We start from the raw sequence: 23,036 nt of genomic DNA on the forward strand, positions 1-23,036 counted from the left end.
CATTATACTCCATCTGTCAATTTTTTGCCCACTCGCTTAACCTATCTAAATTCCTTTGTAGACTCTTAGGGCTGAATTTTACGCCACCACAGCAGGTCAGATGGTGGCGTGGGAGCGGCGGAAATTTGAGTGGGAGGCTCTGGGAGACCTTCCTGCCCCGCTTCCCCCTCCAGCCAACTTTACAGCGGTCGGGCGGGGGGTGGAGGGGGGTGGGGTGGAAAACGGCCTGCCTGAGGCCAATCAAGGCCCTTAAGTGGCCACTTAACGGCCACTTAAGGGCCCTTGCCCACCTCCATGGGTATTTTACCCTTGGCAAGAGGGCGTGCTGGGATGTGAAAGGCTGCCCGGTGAGAGCTGCCGGCCTTTCTGCGTGCTGGGGGGGGGGGGTGCCATGGCAGTGGGGCACAGGGTACCCGATTGAGGGCCGCCCCCAACTCCTAACCCACCCCGGGACCCAAGACGTCCCCCCTCCATCCAAATATCCTTACCTCGCCGCCATGACTGATCGCCCCCGCCGATGAGGCGAGCCCAATTTACCTGGTCTCCTGACTCCATGGCGTCGGCTGGGCTGCAGTCCCAGCAGTGACCACCACTCCCAGTGGCGCTGCTGGGACTAAGCGCTGCTGGCCTGCTGTTTGGCCGGCAGCTCATTGAGGCGGGATCTTCTCCCTCAAGCGGGTGGAAGTCTCGCCTCGGGACAATTAAAGCCCGGGGATGCGTAAAATACGGGTCGAATCCCTGGGCTAGGCAGAAGCGGGTTCACCACCCACTTTTACGTCGGTTGCGAAGTCCCGTCCGCCTACGGTAAAATCCAGCCATTTATGTCCTCTTGACAGTTTACTTTCCTACCTATCTTTGTGTCATCAGCAAATTTAGCTACCCTACATTCGGCCCCTTCATCCAAGTCACTGATACAGATTGTAAAAAGTTGAGGTCCCAGCAATGATCACTGTAGCACTCCACTCGTTACAGCTTGCCAACCTGAAAATGACCCATTTATCCCTACTCTTTGCTTCGTGTTAGCTAACCAGTCCTCTATCCATGATAATATGCTACCCCCCTACACCATGAGCTCTTATTTTGTGTAGTAACCTTTGATGTGGCACCTTATTGAATGCCTTTTGGAAATCCAAGTACATCACACCTACAGGTTCCCCTTTATCCACCTTGCTTGTTACTTCCTCAGAGAACTCTAATAAATTACTGAAACACGATTTCCCTATCACAACACCATGTAGACTCTGCCTGATTGTACTATGATTTTCTAAATGTCCTACTATTATCTTCTTAATAATAGATTCTAGCATTTTCCCTTTGGCAGATGTTAGGCTGGCTGGCCTATAGTTTCCTGCTTTCTGTCTATTTTCTTTCTTGAATACAGGTGTTATATTTACAATTTTCCAATCCACTTGGACCATTCCAGAATCTAGGAAATTGTGAAAGATCACAAACAATGCATCTACTACTTCTGCAGCCACTTCTTTTAAGACTCTAGGATGCAGACCATCAGGTCCAGGGGACTTGTCAGCCTTTAGTTCTAATAGCTTCCCCAGTACCTTTTCCGTAGTGATTGTGATTATTTTAAGTTCCACCCTCCCTTTTTTCTCGTGATTTTCAGATATTCTTGGTTTTTTTTGTGTCTTCTAAGTGAAGACAGATGCAAAATTTCTGTTCAACACTTCCACCATTTCCTTGTTTCCCATTATTAATTTCTCAGTCTCACTGTCTAAGGGACCATCACTCACTTTAGTTACTCTTTTCCTTTTTAAATATTTGTAGAAACGTATCCTATCTGTTTTTATATTTCTAGATAGCTTACTTTCATGCTCCATTTCTTCCCTCCTTTTTTTTAAATCGTCCTCTGCTGGTTCCTAAAATCTGTCCAATCGTCTGACCTACCACTAATCTTCACAGTATTGTATGCTTTTTCTTTCAATTTGATGCTATTCTTAACTTCCTTAGTTAGCCACAGATGTTGCATCCTTCTCATAGAGTCTTTCTTTCTCACAGGAATATATCTTTGCTGAGACTTATGAAATAGCTCCTTAAATGTCTGCCACTGCTTCCCTACTGTTCTATCTTTTTACCTGTTTTCCCAGTTCACTTTAGCCAACTCTGTCCTCAAACTCTTGTAATTGCCATTATTTAAATTTACAAAGTGATTCCTGACAACACAGCAGCCCACTGATGTCATCAGAGTGCGCCAAGATGCGCAGCTACATCTTGCCAGGACTAAGTAGCGCATGTGCGGGATTACATCATCACGTATCCGATTTAAATTTTAAATTTAAGACACTAGTCTCACCCTGAAAAGGAATGTGAAATTCTAACATGTTATGATCACTGGATGCTCCTTTACTATGAGGTTATTGATTAATCCTGTCTCATTGCACATTACCAGGTTTAAAGTAGCCTGCTCCCTGGTTGGGTCTAGAATGAACTGCTCTAAAAAAAATTGTCCTGAATACACTCAATGAATTCATTTTCCAGGCTACCTTTGCCAATCTGTCCAATTTGTCCAATCTACATGAAGATGAAAATCATCCACGATTATCACAATACCTTTCTTACAAGCCACCATTATATCTTTCTGTATACACTGTCCTTACCTTTGTTATTTCTAATCTCTACCCAAACTGATTCTACATCATGATCTTCTGAACTAAGGTCATCTCTCATTACAGTACTAATGTCATCCTTAATTAACAGAGCTACCCCACCACCTTTTCCTGGCTTCCTATCCTTCTGAAATGTCAAATACCCTTCAGGATCCAGGTCCCAGCCTTGGTCACCTTGCAACCACGTCTCTGAAATGGTTATCAGGTCATCCATATTTATTTCTATTTGAACTATCAATGTATTTGTTTTGTTACAAATGCTGCGAGCATTCAAGTTCAGAGCCTTTAATTCTGTCTTTTACCATTCTTGCACATTCTGGCCTTACCTGCACGTGCACTCTTGAGTTTATACACTCTGTCCCTTCCTGTCACACTCTGATTATCATTACCCATATCACTACCCGACTATATTGCCTTGTCCTTTCTTTTCAACTTATCACATCTCCCCTCACATGATCCCATCTCCCACTGTTTAATTTAAAGCCCTCTCTACTACCCTATTTATACGACTCACCAGAACATTGTTGGGACCAATGTTTCGTTGAAGATTGTCCTAACGATACAGCTCCCACTTTCCCCAGTACTGGTGCCAGTGCCCCATGAATCAAAACCTATTTCTCCCTCACCAGTCTTTGAGCCATGCATTCAACTCTCTAATCTTATCTACCCTACACCAGTTTGCTTGTGGCTCAAGTAATAATCCAGCCCCAAGATGCTCATATAACATAAAAACAAGAAATGTTGGAAATACTCAGCAGGTCTGGCAGCATCTGTGGAGAGAGAAGCAGAGTTAATGTTTCAGGTCAGTGACCCTTCTTCAGAACTGTTTTTATTTCAGATTTCCAGCATCCGCGGTATTTTGCATTTATTACCCAAGATGCTCATATTCCCTAAGCAGAATCTCTTTCCTAGCCCATTGTCGTTGGTACCACATGGACCACAATGACTGAATCCAACGCCTCCCACTGCAAGATCCTCTCCTACACCGAGCAGATGTCCTGAACCCTGACACCGGGCAGACAGCACAGCCTTCTGGACTCACACTGTTGTGTAATGGCCCCAATCCGGTCCCTTAGTTTCGCTATGTGGTGAACAATATTTGTGGAGAAACAGTTTTGACCCTCACAGTCCTCCTTCACGATATTGAGGATCCTGCAAGGCTGTTGCCCACACAACAGCTAAATAGGGGAAAACCCTGTAGAGACTGGAGCAAGTTGCTAACTACAAAAATGAGATATGGCAGTAGGACATCCAAGTTTCTCCCATCCTTAACCACAATCCTTTTTAGCACACTTTTGAGAATTCTATTGATCCTCTCCACACTGCCATCGCTTTGAGGATGCTACATGGAGGTCCTTAGATTTTTAATATGGAGCAGGATGCAAGGGTCTTTCATCAGTTTGGACCCAAAGGGAGTCTCCTGGTCCATTAAGGTCTCCTTTAGGGTCCCTATTATGGAAACCACACCTACAAAATGGAGTATATTAATTTTGTCATATGGGACACTACTTCAAATTTTATTTTACTGGACATTTCAAATCACTTGCTTACAAAAGCAGAACTGACCAGATGGAAATATGGTTGCACATTTGCATTCTGAGAAGACAAGGATTAGGTGGGACACAGTTGAATAGTGAGACAATGGGAGTAATTACTGATTCAATTAGCAAGACGGGGTTTGTCAATAGTGATGACCAAACGACATTGACAGCCTTTGACTTTGAAAGAGCCAAAACTCTATACCCTAATCGAGTATGTCTGGAAGGCTCTGAAATTCAACAACCCTCCAAGAAGTTGCTGTTTCAAACAAAAGGATGGTCACATGACCTACCTGCTGGTAAGACTGGGGCTTTTTTTGAATTGCGTCTTTCAGAAAGGAAACAGACTGCAACTGGACTGGCAGAAGGAAAGTCTCTGTTTCTCTCCAGCAAAGTCCCAGGGAATGCATGGTGGCAGCTTAAACTTCAAGACAACAGACAAAGCCTCTCTTCAGCCTTCTGGTACCAGAGAAGCAAGCCTGGAATTGTGCACCTGGCCCCAGCGAGGACTCCAAGACCTTCACTTCAATCAAGGACATTGCACCAAGGACACTAAGAACTGTACCTGTATTCCATTTATTACAAACTCTACTTCAAACTCCACCCCCACCCCCCCCAAATTCTTTCTTCCCCTCTGTATCTATTTGTATGTGTATGCCTCTCATATGCATGCGAGCATGGTCACATCACGTATTTTTATAATCTTAACTGGGTTAGAGTGATAAGGCTAATAAACTTACCTCTTTCTCATTTAAACCTAAGAAAACCTGTCTGATTGGTTCATTTGAAATTACAATTAGAGTACAGTGAGCACAGGCTCACTGAGGGGGTAAGCTAAAATCACTGTATTTTAAAAGACAAACCCTGTTACTGCCAAACCAGAGAAGGGGCAAGAGGGGAGCCTGAGACATCTTTCCTCACCTGGTCGTGCCAATCCACCACCCTGGAGAACATCGTCACTAATTCACCCGTTATGGTTTTACAGGTAGTGCTGCTTAGTGGAGTTAACAATTACTACATTGGTGTCCTTGTGCTGACCTCTTCAGCGGTCCCACTCACTCCATAGCAATCTGTTCAAAGGACATCTCAATTACTGGGAGATGGTCTAATGGAGCACTATAAGGAGGCCTGGATTCACACAGCTAACGCTCTCAACAGGAGGTGCAGAACCAGCGTACTTCTTCATACAACCCTGGCCAAAGAATCACCTCAACGCCCCTTCCAGTCTTCTCCGTTCCTAGGTGACCTCCGAATAGGTGCTTATGGACCATGTCAAAATCTGTTCGCCAGTGTGTCTGTGGTACCAGCAATTGCCCGAGTCACCCTGTATAAAAGGTCATTTTTTTATCATGTAAAACAGCCCAGGACCATTTGTTTTACCCTCAAAGGGCTGCCCATTTATCACCAGGACCTCTTGCTTCACATTTTGTAGGACTGTGTCATTGATCTGATCCCAGAGGAACAATATGGCCTGCGTTATCTCTCGAGAATGGAATGAAGTTTAGCCAGGTTTAGTATAAGATATGTGAGACAGAGACTGCAAGCTGTTGAACATAAAGGCTTCTTCTTTTATTCCATCTTACTTTCACTTTCCCTTTGCTAGCCTGATCTACAGGAGCCTCTAGAGTACACAATGCAATTACAATTTCAAAGCACTACAACCCTACATCCCTTCCCTTCTTAGTAAATGAAAAACATAGCATGTTTCAATGGTTTGTTTCCAAAAATGTAAATAAACTTAAACATAAATAGTTCATCTCGTATCATAGTCATTTAAGTATGGTGGGCATTTTATCTCATGAGTAGGAAATCATCTGACATCTGGTGGCGTCTCACTTGACTCGTTCTTCATCTGAGATGTCGATGTCGGAATCAGATGCAATGCTTACGAGTGGTATTTTCAGTGCTTTGGAGAATGACGTGTTTCTTGTGATGATTTGTCAGCCGCGCTTAGCAGCGATCATTGATCCTTTTGTGTTGGTAGTCATAAGGGATTTGTTTGTTTTCCAACATGACCATCACGTTTTACAAGTACTTTATCTCCTGGCTTTAGGGGTGTAGCTCGAAATTCCCTGTTTCACTTTGCATTTGTTTAGTTTTAGTTTTAGTTTTAGAGATACAGCACTGAAACAGGCCCTTTGGCTCACCGAGTCTGTGCCGACCATCAACCACCCATTTATACTAATCCTACACTAATTCCATATTCCTACTATATCCCCACCTGTCCCTATATTCTCCTACCACCTACCTATACTAGGGGCAATTTATAATGGCCAATTAACCTATCAACCAGCAAGTCTTTGGCATGTGGGAGGAAACTGGAGCACCTGGAGGAAACCCACGTAGACACAGGGAGAACTTGCAAACTCCACACAGGCAGTACCCAGAATTGAACCCGGGTCGCTGGAGCTGTGAGGCTGCGGTGCTAACCACTGCACCACTGCGCCGCTTTCATTCAATCCTTCTGTTCTCGATTGCGTTCGCATACATGTTGATTATTAGCTCCACAGGGTAGCTCAGGAAGACGTGTGTGTAGAAGATGTTTAAAGATGAGGGTAGCTGGAAGTTTTCCAGTAGTCGAGTGAGGAATCACTCTGTGATTATGAAGAAAGTGATATCGTTCTTGTTTCCATGACTTGTTCTCATTTGTAAGTGTACATATCACTTCTTTCAAGGTTTGCATTCATCTCTCAACTTCTCCTTAGCTCTTGGCCAACAGGGTGTGATTTTCCGATGAGTGAATACTAGGTAGTTTGCAAATTTACTGAACTCATTGTTGTTGAATGGGTGTCAATTATCACTTCTTACCATTTGAGGGATTCCAAACAAGGCGAAGATCTGGTCAAGCTTTGGGATGACTGCTTTCGTTGAAGTTGAGATAACTAATTCCACAATTGGGAATCTGTTGTAGTCGTCAGTGACAACTAGTAGGTGTTCACCTGTGGGCAAATCTGTGAAGTCAAAATTGACTTCAATCCATGGTCCTGGAGGTAGTTCACATACCTTGAGAGGGTCATGAAGGTTTGACATTGTGATTACTTGACATGGAAAACACTGATTGATTTTATTCTCTACCGTACAGTCAATTCCTGGGAACCATACCTTTTCCCTAAGGAGCTGTTTAGTTTTTGACTATTCCCTGGTGACCTTCATGTGCTATGTCGACAACACATTCCCATAATGAGTGTGGAATGACAATACAGTTGTTGTGTAATACGAGATCAGATATGGTTGTAACAGTGATCTCATTTCAAACATTGTGAAGACCTTGTAGTGTGGGAACAATTTCATTTGTTGATTCTTTCTTGATCACGTTTTTTCCAGTTTCAAGATTCCATAGCCTTCATACATAATTGCAAAGCCTCATCTTGTTTTATCGCTGCTTTAATGTCAGATAGTTTTAGTGACTTTGGCTCCACATTTATGCTTACATAGTTAAGATGTTGTTCAGCAACCTTTTCCTCATTACTAGCAGGACAGACTGTTGGCAGCAGATGTTGTGAAAGGTAGTCCGCTGGGTTGAGCTTGCCTGGCTGATAGTCAACATGGAACTCGTACTCTTGTAGTTTGAGTATCCAATGTTCTATTCAAGTAGGTGGTTTGCTATGTGGATTGTTAAACAAGCTCACTAGTGGTTTATGATCAGTTATTACATCAAACTCACTTCCATATAGGTAGAGATGAAAGTGTAAGATACCCCACGTGATTGAGAATGCTTCTCTCTCTGGTAGTGAATAATATTGCTCTACAGGCGTAAATGATCTGCTTGCCATCACAATGATTGATGGGTTACCTCTGTCTTGTCTTTCTGTACGAGAACTGCACCTAAGCCACAACTAGCTGGGTGGTTTCAAAATAGGCATTTGTGCAACTTGATGATAATCGCCATTTGATCTGCCTGTTTGTGTGATTTAGTCCATTCCCAATTGGTGGTCTCTTTTATCAGATTGCGTAAAGGGGCAGATAGCATAGCGAGGTCAGGAATGAAACAACTACAGTCCATGACAAGTCCGAGCAGACTCCGAACTTCCTGCACATTTGTAGGATCTGCAGCGTTTTTAATGGCTTCAAATTTCTGTGGATCAGTGATACTCCTTCACCACTGAACAGGTGGTCGAAGAATTCAATTCTGCTTTCATTGAGCAAGTACTTGTCTTTGTTCAAGGCAAGGTTACATTCTCTGAGACGTAGGTATGCATGTAGGCGCGTCTCAAGTTCCTTTTCGGTGCGGCCATAGCTGAAAATGTCATCACTGATGTTCAGTGTGTCTTCAAATCCTTGAAGTGCAGACTGAATCAATGCTGAAATACCTCAGCTACTGAGCTGATTCCAAAGTTGAACCTCTTGTATCAGAAAAGCCCGATGTGAGTAGAGAATACAGTAAGATATCTCCATTCTTCTGCATGCTCTATTTGATGGTAGCTTGCACTGAGGTCAAGTTTAGCACAGTGTTCACGGAATCACAGAATTGTTACAGTGCAGAAGGAGGCCATTCGGCCTATCGTGTCCACACCGGCTCTCCGAATGAGCAATTCACTTAGTGCCATTCCCCCGCCTTCTCCCTGTAACCCTGCATATTCTTCCTTTTCATACAACTGTCTAATTCCCTTTCAAAAGCTTCAATTGAATGTGCCTCCACCACATCTCAGGCAGTGCATTCTGGAGCTTAACCACTCACTGCATGAAAATGTTTTTCCTCATGTTCCTTTTGCTTGTTTTATCAATTGTTTTAAATCTGTGCCCATGGCATCATTCACTTTCTCTATGATGTCATCAATTGTCAGTGCCAAGTCTCTTTCTCATTGTATGGGTTGGTTTGATGATCGCATATCAACGTAAATTCTAATCTGGTTCTCGCTCATGAGTTTCTTGAAGACTTGTATGGGTGAAATCCAAGGGATCAGCTCATCCCCAACTTTCTCAATAATGTCAATATCAAGTAAATGTTGATGGTCCATATCTGTCTGTTTCCTGACATGAAATAGTATTCGTCGTCGTTGATGGGCAACTGGGGTTACATTAGGGTCTACATGCAGCTCCATTTTTTTAATATTCATTCATGAAGATCTGGGCATTGCTGGCTAGGACAGCATTTATTGCCCATTCCTAATTGCCCTTGAGAAGGTGGTGGTGAGTTGCCTTCTTGAACCGCTGCTGTCCATGTGGGGTAGGTACACCATCAGTGCTGTTAGGAAGGGAGTTCCAGGATTTTGACCCAGCGACAGTGAAGGAATGGCGATATAGTTCCAAGTCAGGATGATGTGTGGCTTGGAGGGGAACTTGCAGGTGATGGTGTTCCCATGTATCTGCTGGCTTTGTCCTTCTAGGTGGTAGAGGTCGGGGTTTGGAAGATGCTGTCTAAGGAGCCTTGGTGAGTTGCTGCAGTGCATCTTGTAGATGGTACACACTGCTACCACTGTCCATTGGTGGTGGAGGGAGTAAATGTTTGTAGACGGGGTGCCAAACAAGAAGGCTGCTTTGTCCTGGATGGTGTCGAGCTTCTTGAGTGTTGTTGGAGCTGCACCATCCAGGCAAGTGGAGCGTATTCCATCACACTCCTGACTGGTGCCTTGTAGATGGTGGGCAAGCTTTGGGGAGTCAGGAGGTGAGTTACTCAACACAAGATTCCTAGCCTCTGATCTTCTCTTGTAGCCAAGGGATTTTATATGGCTACTCCAGTTCAGTTTCTGGTCAATGGTAACCCCCAGGATGTTGATAGTGGGGAATTCAGCGATGGTAATGCCGTTGAATGTCAAGGGGAGTTGGTTAAATTCTCTCTTGTTTGAGATGGTCATTGTGTAGCCCAAGCCTGGATATTGTCCAGGTCTTGCTGCATTTCTACATGGACTGCTTCAGTATCTGAGGAGTCATGAATGCTGCTAAACATTGTGCAATCCCCAGTTCTGACTTTATGATGGAGGGAAAGTCATTGATGAAGCAGCTGAAGATGTTTGGGCCTAGGACACTACCCTGAGGAACACCTACAGTGATGTCCTGGAGCTGAGATGATTGACCTCCAACAACCACAACCATCTTCCTTTGCACTAGGTATAACTCCAACCAGCGGAGAATTTTCCCCCTGATTCCCATTGACTTCAGTTTTGCTAGGGCTCCTTGATGCCATACTCAGTCAAATGCTGCCTTGATGTCAAGGGCAGTCACTCTCATCTCACCTCTTGCGTTCAGCTCTTTTGTCCATGTTTGAACCAAGGCTGTAACAAGGTCAGGAGCTGAGTGGCCCTGTCAGAACCCAAAGTGAGCGTCACTTGCTAAGCAAGTGCTGCTTGATCGCACTGTTGATAACACCTTTCATCACTTTACTGATGATTGTGAGTAGACAGATGGGGCGGTAATTAGCTGGGTTGGACTTTTTTTTAGAACATTAGAACATTACAGCGCAGTACAGGCCCTTCGGCCCTCGATGTTGCGCCGATCATCTGACCTACACTATTCCATTTTCATCCATATGTCTATCCAATGACCACTTAAATGCCCTTAAAGTTGGCGAGTCTACTACTGTTGCAGGCAGGGCGTTCCACGCCCCTACTACTCTCTGCGTAAAGAAACTACCTCTGACATCTGTCCTATATCTTTCACCCCTCAACTTAAAGCTATGTCCCCTCGTGTTTGCCATCATCATCCGAGGAAAAAGACTCTCACTATCCACCCTATCTAACCCTCTGATTATCTTGTATGTCTCTATTAAGTCACCTCTCCTCCTCCTTCTCTCTAACGAAAACAACCCCAAGTCCCTCAGCCTTTCCTCGTAAGACCTTCCTTCCATACCAGGCAACATCCTAGTAAATCTCCTCTGCACCCTTTCCAAAGCTTCCACATCCTTCCTATAATGCGGTGACCAGAACTGCACGCAATACTCAAGGTGCGGCCTCACCAGAGTTTTGTACAGCTGCATCATGACCTCGTGGCTCCGAAACTCGATCCCCCTACTAATAAAAGCTAACACACCATATGCCTTCTTAACAGCCCTATTAACCTGGGTAGCAACTTTCAGGGATTTATGTACCTGGACACCAAGATCTCTCTGCTCATCTACACTACCAAGAATCTTCCCATTAGCCCAGTACTCTGCATTGCTGTTACTCCTTCCAAAGTGAATCACCTCACACTTCTCCGCATTAAACTCCATTTGCCATCTCTCAGCCCAGCTCTGCAGCCTATCTATGTCCCTCTGTACCCTATAACACCCTTCGACACTATCCACAACTCCACCGACCTTCGTGTCATCCGCAAATTTACTAACCCACCCTTCTACACCCTCATCCAGGTCATTTATAAAAATGACAAACAGCAGTGGCCCCAAAACAGAACCTTGCGGTACACCACTAGTAACTAAACTCCAGGATGAACATTTGCCATCAACCACCACCCTCTGTCTTCTTTCAGCTAGCCAATTTCTGATCCAAAGCTCTAAATCACCTTCAACCCCATACTTCCGTATTTTCTGCAATAGCCTACCATGGGGAACCTTATCAAACGCCTTACTGAAATCCATATACACCACATCCACGGCTTTACCCTCATCCACCTGTTTGGTCACCTTCTCGAAAAACTCAATAAGGTTTGTGAGGCACGACCTACCTTTCACAAAACCGTGCTGACTATCGCAAATGAACTTATTCTTTTCAAGATGATTATAAATCCTATCTCTTATAACCCTTTCCAACATTTTACCCACAACCAAAGTAAGGCTCACAGGTCTATAATTACCAGGGCTGTCTCTACTCCCCTTCTTGAACAAGGGGACAACATTTGCTATCCTCCAGTCCTCCGGCACTACTCCTGTCGACAATGACGACATAAAGATCAACAACAACGGCTCTGCAATCTCCTCCCTGGCTTCCCAGAGAATCCTAGGATAAATCCCATCTGGCCCAGGGGACTTATCTATTTTCACTCTTTCCAAAATTGCTAACACCTCCTCCTTGTGAATCTCAATCCCATCTAGCCTAGTAGGCTGTATCTCAGTATTCTCCTCGGCAACATTTTCTTTCTCTACTGTAAATACTGACGAAAAATATTCATTTAACGCTTCCCCTATCTTCCCCTATCTCCTCTGATTCTGCTTTTTGTGTACAGGACATATTTGTGCAATTTTCCACATTGCCAGGTAGATGCCAGTGTTGTATCTGTACTGAAACAGCTTGGATAGGGGTGCGGCAAGTTCTGGAGCACAAGTCTTCAGTACTATTGCCAGAATATTGTCAGGGCCCATACCTTTGCAGTATCCAGTGCCTTCAGTCATTTCTTGATATCACGCGGAGTGAATCGGATTGGCTGAAGTCTGGCATCTGTGAAGCTGGGGACTTCAGGAGATGGATTATCCACTCGATACTTCTGGCTGAAGATTGTTGCAAATGCTTCAGCCTTATCTTTTACACTGATCATTGAGGATGGGGATATTTGTGGACCCAACTCCTCCAGTTGATTGTTTAATTGTCTGCCACCATTCATGGCTGGATGTGGCAGGGCTGCAGAGATTAGATCTGATCCATCGGTTGTGGGATCGCTTAGCTCTGTCTATTGCATGTAACACCTTTCAGCTTTCTGATACAAGTGAAGTGATCAGCATACAGTTCGAGGATGTTTGTGTTATACGAAGGAATCATGTATGTGACTGCAATCATGTGCAGATCAGTTGCTGTGTGGAAACTGATACGCATGCCACATTCTCCAGATATGACAAAGAATAGAGCATTCATTCTAGTGTCTTTGAATGATACTGACGTTTCAAAAGTGTTGAGGATTTTCAGCGGTTTGTTATTGTTGTGAGGGAAAATTTTATATTCCCTGGTTTGCAGAGAATGGGGCAATTGTGCAGTTTGTTGAATGTTTTGTCTCCTGTGACATTGACGGATGCTCCTGTGTCTATGAGAGCATCTACGTCTGAGCCGTCAATGGTTACAATTACATGTGGCTGTCTGCTGTGTCTGAGACAGAGCTCAAAAGTATGTTCAGGGTCATCCACCTCTAACTTTGGCTACATTCTCTCTCCTTTTTACTGTGGTACGTATACATGGCACCCTTCTGATGGTATTAATTTTAGTAGTTGATTTTGCTGATGAGCGACAAACACAAGCAAAGTGAATGGGTTTTCTACAAGCTTTACACTGTTTACCAGTAGCAGGACACTGTCTGGTGTGGGTAAGCACAGCCACGGTGGTAACATTCTTTGGTTAAGGCACAGCTCTGTTTGTAAGACAGGTTTTGTTGCTTTGCAGGTGATTTCCTGGCATATGAGTGGATGAATAGTGTTCACAGGAGTTGAAATTAGAGTATGGTAATTACTGTTAGCATCCTCAACTTCAGTAGCTTTGGATATTGATCTTGCTAACTCCAACAGCTCTTACATCTTTCTCTCGTTCTTGAATGCTTTTTTGGCATATTTGACTGGAGAAACAGGCCTCGATTATTTGTGTTTTGATTTCCCGTTCGATATGTTCAACATCACTGAAGTCGCATTTGGTTGCTAGGTTCCTCAATTGCGTGCAATATTGGCCAATTGTCTTGTTTACTTTTCGCTTAGTGCATCAGATGATAATGGTTTCGTATATGGTGTTTTTCTTAGGCGTGAAGTAGGTTATTAGTGCATTTTTTGCTGAGTCGTAGTCATTTTGCTCAGGCGTAAGTGTCTCAAGGATATCTTCTAATTCTTTACCTCCATTGTGAAGAGGTAAGGTCTTTCTCCTAGTGTCATCTGTGATGGCGAAACCTGCCATTGCACCTTCAAAACATTGCAGCCACTGTTGCCAATATAGGTGATGGCTCTGATTGCACATCAAACGGTGGCAGGTTGGGCACAGACAATGTCATATTGATCAGCAACGCAGTGATAAAGGATCCAGGAACGCACTCCTTTCAGAGGAAACTTCTCTTCAATGATCTGAGATTTTTTTTGATTAGATGGTTATTTTGGAGATGTCAGTGTGTGTATGTACTGTACAAGCTTCCTGTGTGTCACTCTAACACAGTTTCCAACTGCAAATGCTGTCTGTAAAAGTCGACAAAAAGCTTCCAAAAAGTTTCACACCTGAAAGCAATGTTTCCAGTTTGTCCACCATCCATTTCTATTTACCTTGTCGTCATTGTGGTGTTTTTGGGCCTGGAGTAAGGTTTGGCTGAGTTTAGTAAGAGATATGAGACAGAGACAGCATGCTGTTCAAACACCATGGATTTTTCTTTATTCTCTTTTACTTTCACTTTCCAGTTTCTCTGCTTGCATGTATGTGTGTATGGTAAGCCTCAAGTGAACCCTCATCCTTCTCCCTTTATGCACTGCTTTCCCTCTCTGCTGTCTGTGCTCCATTTCCATCTCATGCTACAGCTCAAGGGGTACTGCAACTATGGGCACCATTACTGAGCAGGATTTATGCTGACAGGTTCCAAACTCCTCTGACCTGTTTGTCAAAATCCAGCTCTAATTCCTTGTGAATCCAAAAACTTTGCAAAACTCCTCCAATAACACAATGTGGGCAAAAAACAATGTGGAATGCAGTTTCAAAAAACATAATTTAATGTAATTTAATAGGATGAGCTTTTAACTATTTATGAAAAGATCCAATTTTCATTTTTCAAACCACCTTTTATTCATTTCCCTGTCTGCTGTTAACTGCATGATAGCTTACAACAAACAAAACCTAAATTCAGAATTCCAGGCCAATACTAAACATAAATAAAAACAAAATTCTGCAGATGCTGGAAATCTGAAATCAAAACAGAAAGTGCTGGAAATACTCAGCAGGTCAGGCAGCATCTGTGGAGCGAGGAGCAGAGTTGATGTTTCAAGTCTGTGACCTTTCATCAGAACTGGTAAAGGTTAGAAAAGAATCAGGTTTTAAGCAAGTGAAGGGGCGGGGTGGGGGGATGGGTGGGTGCGGCTGGTTTTAAGTGGGTGATGGGGAAGAGAACAGAAGGGAAGGTATGTGCCAATACTGAACATGTTCAGTTATCAGTCAAGTTCAGCCCAGGTTTAGGTTTTGTGTATTGTTTGTAATGTGTTGCTCTTTGACTGTCTCTGTAATGACTGTAACTGCACCTCTAGTGAGAGGAGTTTCCTCTTGTTACACAGTGCTCCCCATTCTAATGAAAAGCTCAGTCTTTGGCATCTCCTGCAGTTTTATTTCTGTTCTGGGAGTTTCATTTTCACTGAAACCTCTTGCAGCTGCCAAAGCCTTATGAAAACATTCTAATTTTAAGAGTTTATGCTTTAAGCATATTCAGAACCTGAAGCGAAACAGAGATTGCAGGCACTGATGGAACTATGAGTTTGTACATAATTCAATCTCTATCCAGGTCTCGCTGCTGAGCGCAGTTATAGGTCTCAGTGCATTCAGTGTTATTGTGCAGTTCAATTCCTTCAATAACTTGTGTCATCACAATCCTCCAGTCCAGTGCTCATTAATTGTGGTACACAGGCTCTGAGATGGGACACACAGCAGGTTTAAGGGACAAGACATAATAGTTTTGTATACTGTATTCACTGGTCATGATGTGGTCTCCTCTACATTGGGTGATCGCTTTGCAGAACACCTCCATTCAGTCTGCAAGCAAGACCACAAACTTCTGGTCACCTGTCATTTAAATTCTTCACCCACTCCCACTGTGACCTCTCTATCTTCAGTCTCCTGCAATGTTCCAATGAACCTCAACGTAAGCTTCAGAAACAGCACGTCATCTTGTGATTAGGCACTTTACAGCCTTCTGGATTAAACATTGAGTTCAACACTTTCAGATCATAATCACTCTCCTATTTCTTAGAGTAGAAGGTGCTGATAATAATTCTATTTTTCTCATTTTCAGCTTCTCTAGATCTATCTTTTGTCTCTTTACCTGTCTTAGTACCAACTCTGTTTGCCTTGCACCACCTTGTCATTTAATCTCTCCTACCTTCCATTGACTTACAGACATTCCCTTTTGTACATTCCTCCCCTCCCTCCTTTTTCTGCCTCTGTACTTGCTTAAATACTGTTATATCTCTAACTTCTGCCAGTTCTGATGAAAGGTTATTGCCCTGAAACGTTAATCCTGTTTCTCTCTCCACAGATGCTGAGAAATTCCAGCATTTTCTATTTTTAATTCAGATTTGCAGCTTTTTGGTTTTGAACAAGATGTCATCATCTGACGTGGGACATATGGAGCTGGATTTTAAGAGCCCGCCACGAAAAAATGGTGGTCCAGATGTGCAGGCCCCATGGCAGCTCATTTAAATACCCGGTTTGGACCGTCCCCACCAATCAGATGGAGGGGGTGGACTGTCCGACGCTGGCAATGGACGTCAGCTGCCTGTGTGCATTTTCCAAGGACAGCCAGCCTTACCAGTAGATTAAAATGTTTAAACATATACCCCTCCCCGCTGTTGCAAACAAAATTCAAACACCCCTTTCTCACCCCCCAATAACAATAAATTTAAGTATCTGCCCTTTCCCCCAAAACCACTTACCTTACAAATGTGACCTCTTCCCCCCTAAAACTTTACAAAGTTCAGAGTTCACCCCTTCCCACCATCCCCTACACTCACAACAATTATTTGACCCTGTTTCCCCCACACTCCCCAACGCACTAAAAATCTTAACTCCCCCACCCCTTCCCAGCAGTGTCACACCTGCTTTCCCAAGGCGGGGAAGTGAAGACACGGGAATGCCGGCCGCCGCACTGAAGATTGCGACGGGCCCGTAAGTTGGGAGGTAAGTTTATTTAAATGTATTCCTGGTGCTCATTTCAATATGTAAAGCCAGGTCCCGTCACCCAGCGGCAGGAGGGCCGCCACGGAGTCTTGCCACCACCGGTAAGATTGGACCTGTCCCTCCAGGTGTCGGGCGCCGTGAAACACTTCTGCCTGAACAATCTGCCACACCGTCCCCCTCACCCCACCACAGAGCCCGACATTGGGAGCCCGGTAAAATCAAGCCCATAGAGTGTTGAGAGTACAAGACATAATAGATGGAGATGGGATATGGAGAGAGTGTAGGTAGAACTGTTTAGGTTTTACTGTGGTATGAAACTGTTAGCATTCACCATTATTTTACCACTGAAACTGACAGCAACTTTGAGAATCATCACATGTACAGAATAATACAGAAATCCAGAAGTTTATGGCAGTAAGTCCACACTCCTCTATAGGGTGTACTGTAGAGGTTCCACAGAGTGCAATCTCCCTTTCAATTATGAATTGATGAAAACATCCACTTTTACCCAGTTAGTCTCAATGTAAAATCTCTTGAAATAGTTACATCTTGTTGAATGAGGTGTAATGAGTTTTTACTGTTGCATTAACTTCATAATTGCTGCAAAGTGCCCTCAGACCCTGAAAAACTAACTTTATATTTGTAGAATATCAAATTTCTCCACAAACATTAAATATTCCATATATTTTTAAAATAATATATAATTTTTAAAGTTTGTTTATATTGGTATTTTAGCTTCTATCTAAATTCAATCATCAACATTTTTGCACTATCTGAAAATTTCATCAGTAATCCCTCATGTGGAGGATGATTCTTCCTTGCGGGTGGCTGGGTGAAAGTGAGATGTCGGCGTTGGCTGTGGGTTCATAGATGGTTGATGAGTCCTATCTTAGTCTTGCAGGTTCTCCCACAGTGAGGACATCGGTTGTCGGCCAGTAGAGGTGATGGTGGATTGTTGTCTTCAGCAGCTGCCCTCTCTTTCCATCACTCTCCTGGTATCTCTCAGTGGCTGCTCTTGTTGATTGGAAGGGCCTTGCCACCATTTTCGATGATGGTTGTGATTAGGCATCTGCTTCCCATGTACTAATATTTATAGACCAGACCTTCATGGAGGCTTTGAGATTGTCTTTAAACAGTTTCTTTTGGACCCTGTGTAAATGGGCTCCCTGACCTAGCTCTGAGTAGAGCACCTGTTTGGGCAGTCTGCAGTTGGGCATTCTGATGACATGTTCTGTCCATCTCAGCTGATGTGAGATTATCATGGCCTCTATACTTAGCATCCCTGTGTCTTGGTGGATGCTCATGTTTGTTCTTTTGTCCTCCCAGTTGATTCATAAGATCCTTCTAAGACAGCATTGATGATGTTGTTCTCGGGCCTTGATTTGGTGTCTATAAGTTGTCCAGACTTTAGCACCGGGAAGAGTGTAGGGAGAATTCCTGCCCAATAGACTTTGAGTTTAGTGCTGGGTGTAATATCACAATTCTCAGAAACACGAGTGTGTAATTTACCACAGACTGAGCTAGCATATTGAATTTGGTCATGTACTTCTTCATAAATGTCAGCTTTTTGGGAGAGATAGCTTCCAAGATATGGGAAGTGAGGGACATTTTGCAACATTTCACCATGAATCTCAATTGAAGGTGTTGGATTTAATACATTTGGTGTAGGCTGGTAGAGGATTTTGGTCTTTGTTGTTTTCAGGGCAAGTCCCGTGCTCTCGTAGGTTTTGGTGAATATGTCAGCTATCTGTTGTACTTCTTCAAAGTGAGTCTAACTTGTGTGTCAACAGCATCCTGTAATTCTATTACAGAAGTGGTTTTGGTTTTGACCTTTAGCTGGTTGAGGTTGAAGAGTTTGGATGTTGCCAGGATGTCTTGAAATTGGTTTTTGGTGGAAAATGTTGTTAGTGACTGTGTCATCCCATTAGAGGTATGTACTAGTCATAACTTCAAACATGTCACAGGGTGCTGTAAAGTAGGTTATGGGGGTTTTGAATGATGCAGAGACACCCCTCTCTACGCCACCCCATCCTAAACACTCTGCCACTGTGATGTGCAACTGCTTATTCGTCAGGAGGGGTCCTGCTTATTTTGCAGTTTGCCTCTATATTTGAAGTTTGTTCCACTATCCACTATCCACCACCCACCGATGCTGTTGGTAGCTGCAGTTCGCCCCAACATCCGAAAATTTCAATTGAAAGTGAAAGAATTCAGTTGTTTATAACTCCTGGTTTACTATATGAGAATACTTCACTGTAATTGGTTGCTTATCCTGCTTGCTGACATTTCTGCTTCTTGATGCCTGGAGATCCCCTTGATTTGGCACCAGATTTAAACTGCAGTCAGGAAAGGAGATCATCAAGACACAGAGATAGGTAGATCTTTGCGAGCAGCTTTTTTCAAAGTCAAAGGCCACCATCATTGCTTCACCACTGACAGTCAGAGAGGCAAAGACTGAGAGATACAGAGTCACAGAGAGAGAGACTGAGAAATAAAGAGAGTCAAAGAGATGATCACAGAGAGAGAGATAGAGACAGAGTCAGAAAGACTGAGAGAGAGGGACAGAGAGACAGAGAGAAAGTTAAAGAGGGAGAGACTCTTAGGCAGAGACAGAGACAGACTAGGTCCGATATTAACACACTCATATTGGACTGATTAGTCATCTTCAAACTCATCGCACCTGAAACGTAATTCATTCTTGTTAATGTCATGGTCATCTTTGTCTACGAAGGACGAGCACACGCAGCACTGTGGGTGTACCTACCCTACATGGACTGCAGTGGTTCAAGAAGGCAGCTCACCACCACCTTCTCAAGGGCAATTAGGGATGGGCAATAAATGCTGTCCTCACCAGCCACACCCACATCCCATGAATGAATTAAAAAAAAGAACTCGTACTTAGAATTAAAATCAGGCTCAGAGAGAGAATAAAATAGAGAGACGATGAGAGAACGAGAGACAGAGACTGAGAAATACAGATGTACAAGTTTCCTTGAGAACAAAGGATGTGAGATTAGGGCTAGTTAGTTCAGATAAACTGACCAGCATGTATGTTGAATTTAACCAGGAGCAGAGGGTCCAAGAGGAGCAGTGTAATTTGAGAATCAGAAAAACTCAGTCTATCTCTCTCTCAGCTTTTATCTCTTTCAGTCTCTGTCTCTCTCTGTCTCTCTCTGTCTCTGTCAGTTTCTCTCAGTCTCTTAGGCTCTCTCTGCCTCACATGTCTCTCTCTCCCCTTCTCAGTCACTTACTCTATCTGTGTCTCTCTCTGTCTCTCAGTCCTTCTCTCTCTCTCTCTTTCATTCTATCACAGGAGCTAGGAGCAGAGGGTTCAAGAGCTTACACCTCTACAGATGAAGGTTCATGGCTCTGATCTTGCTGGAGACAAACAGCACCATCCCAGAGGAAGGTGAGACAATGCCAACTCATAAGGACAAGCTGCATCAACTCTGGAAACATTGCAAATTATAGGAACATATGTTTTATTTAATAGACTATAACTCACAAGCTGTTTAATCCTAAATTCATCTCACAAATTTGTATCAATGACAGTCAGTAATCTTGACTGTAAATTGAGAATCAATAAGCCCAGTTAACACTAAATTAATCAGAAACAACTGAAATGCCTTGCTGTAACCCATACTCGTTACCCAGTTCGGGCACAAGGTTTACAAAGAACATGACTAAAACAGTTAAACCACAATTGATTGCTTGTATGTATTTTAACTGAAAGTTACACTGTCACGGCTTAATGTAGTTCAACTAGAAATTACACTATCAAAACTTTAAAAACTCTTTATCCATTAAACAGATACACAGACAGTCTACCTACTGGAGTTTGCTGGAGTTCAGAAGAGTGTCAATGGATGCAGGCCTGAGATGAGTGTAGATTTCTCTTTTGATTGAAGGTTCAATTGAAGATGGTGGGTTGCTTCTAGCTCTCACTGCTGTATATTGTGGATGTCAGATACTTCAGCAGGGCATCGGAACGCAAGCTGTTAGATTCTGTTCTCTCCTGGAGAGTCACTCTCTCTCTCTCTCTGGCTTTCTTTTTTTAAGGTAAAGCTGTTATCTCTCACCTCCTGTTAGGAGACACTTTGGTTTCCCTCCCATGTGATCGCGCAATGGCCCAGGATGTGGCTAATTCATATCTCCTTTATTTCAGAAGAGGACAGTCAATTCCGGAATGTTTTAAGATAGGTGTAGGATGGATTCCATTGACACCTTTTAGCTTTGAAGATTTGTCTTTAGTGTTTGTCAGACTGTTTGAATACATAAAAGGCCAATTTCTTTTCCTTCATTGGCCCTTTTGCACGATTTTAAAAATATTTTTAAAATAAAGGTTCATTTTTTTTTAAGACAAAGTCTGTTTTTATAATTCTGCAGTGTTAGTTCATGAATGTTGTATCATTGTACATCCGGTGTGTGCGACACTGGGAAAACATCTAGCGGATCAGAGAAGGTTGAATCAACAGTCAAGAGTTGCAAATAAAAGCCGATGTGTCAGACCTGGATTACTGCTAGTGCTTTGGGGTCAGATTCTGCGAACTTTGGAGTCAAACTCAGAACTGTTGCATGTTTATGGAACAACAGCGGATGTGTCAAACAATCATTGGCCAAAGCCACTTCCTCACCCTATCTGTTATAAGCATATAAGCCTGAACAACCTGAGTTACTGCAATCCGTTGTTCAGGCTTAAATGTTTATAACAGATTAAATGGCTTTGGCCAATGATTGTTTGACACATCCACTGTTGTTTGATAAACATGCAAACCAGAGCACAGGCTCACAGATATATAAAAATACTTTTTCACAACAGCTCTAACATTTTGCTGTAGGATTTTTAGCTTATTCCTTTTCCCTTTAGCCATTCTCCCTCATCCAGGGTGGTCCCTTGTTTTAATCTGTGGGGGGTATATTTCCACAGGAGCAGCATATGATGGTGCCATTGGGTGGGGGGTGGGAGCCCTTACTTTAACCAGTGGGGGATAAATCATTTCTACTGGCAATGATGAATCTAGCCATTCCCAGTCTGACACACACACCTCTGGGTCACTCTGTTGTACATCAGGTATCTCACCTCCCCTAGTAACGGCAGTGACCACAGCCTGCTGTCTGCCTAACTTTCCTTTCAGGTCAAAATGTTGCCACTGGTCAATACACTCTCTAAGGGGTTCCCCTTGCGTTTTCCAAATCTAACTTGAGTTATTTAGTGGGGGGGTTTATTTTGTGGATTTTGGCGATTTGTTCCCAGTCCCACAGCTGGTGCATTAGGAACCACTTGAGTTCTAATTAGGACACTTACTGGGTTTTCTGTATTTGGGAAATCAAATGGGGCATTTTCTTTACAGAGGAGATTTTTGGGACTTCCTCTTTGTTCCTACCAAAATAAGGCAGAGGACCTGACATAGAAGGAGAGGGTAGAGGAGGATATAAATTTTCACTAAATTCATCAAATTCTGGGGCATAATCTGGGTAAGGGTCGCCGTGGTTACTGCCACTACGACTGTATTTTGTTTTCCCGGCTGTTTTTCCAACCGGTGAATGATGTGCAACAGTGTCAGTGATCCGCCTCTCTTTGCGGGTGCTGGAAAACTTCTCTTAAGGCTTCCCATGAATATTTCAATTGTCTAGTGAGGCAGTTATTTTCTTTGGCAAGGGTGTCTAACCGACACGTGGCTTTCTCAAGATTCTGCAGTGTTAATTTAACCCGAACAGCATTTGCACTCTGCTATCGCAAAATTGCCACAGACAAGGCTACTTGATTCTGCAGAGCTCAATCTGACGTTGTTGTTCTGATATCTGAATTTGCTGTTCTACCGTTTTGCCATCCGTTGCCAGGATGACCTCATTAGCTCACTGCGTGCAGTACGAGGTTGCAAACGCAATTAAACTCATCATTTATATAACTTCCATTTTTTAGCATTAGCCTGTTCTCCAATGAATTTGACTACATTCTCAAGAATATAAAAAAAAATAAAAAGAATATAAATCAAATGCCTAGCCAGGCACCCCATTAATGCTAAAATAAAAGCAAAATACTGCAGATGCTGGAAATCTGAAATAAAAAAAAAAATGCTGGAATATTCTGAGTATTTCCAGCATTTTTTGTATTTATTTACTCCATTAATAATGACTGTACCTGTGTACTATCACACTTTTTTTCTAACCTTGCTTTA

General features: G+C 43.2%; 1 long non-coding RNA gene across 1 annotated transcript in view; it reads right to left on the reverse strand.

Annotated features, from left to right (window-relative positions):
• The window catches only part of LOC137377811 (uncharacterized), a 34,701-nt gene extending 13,320 nt beyond the window's left edge, over positions 1–21,381 (reverse strand). Inside the window, exon 1 of the long non-coding RNA XR_010976490.1 lies at positions 20,690–21,381. This is a non-coding gene — a long non-coding RNA (uncharacterized lncRNA). The remainder of the gene's footprint in view (positions 1–20,689) is intronic.
• Positions 21,382–23,036: the final 1,655 nt, after the last annotated feature.

The sequence above is a fragment of the Heterodontus francisci genome, chromosome 15 (assembly GCF_036365525.1).
Source record: "Heterodontus francisci isolate sHetFra1 chromosome 15, sHetFra1.hap1, whole genome shotgun sequence".
NCBI classification, from domain to species: domain Eukaryota; kingdom Metazoa; phylum Chordata; class Chondrichthyes; order Heterodontiformes; family Heterodontidae; genus Heterodontus; species Heterodontus francisci.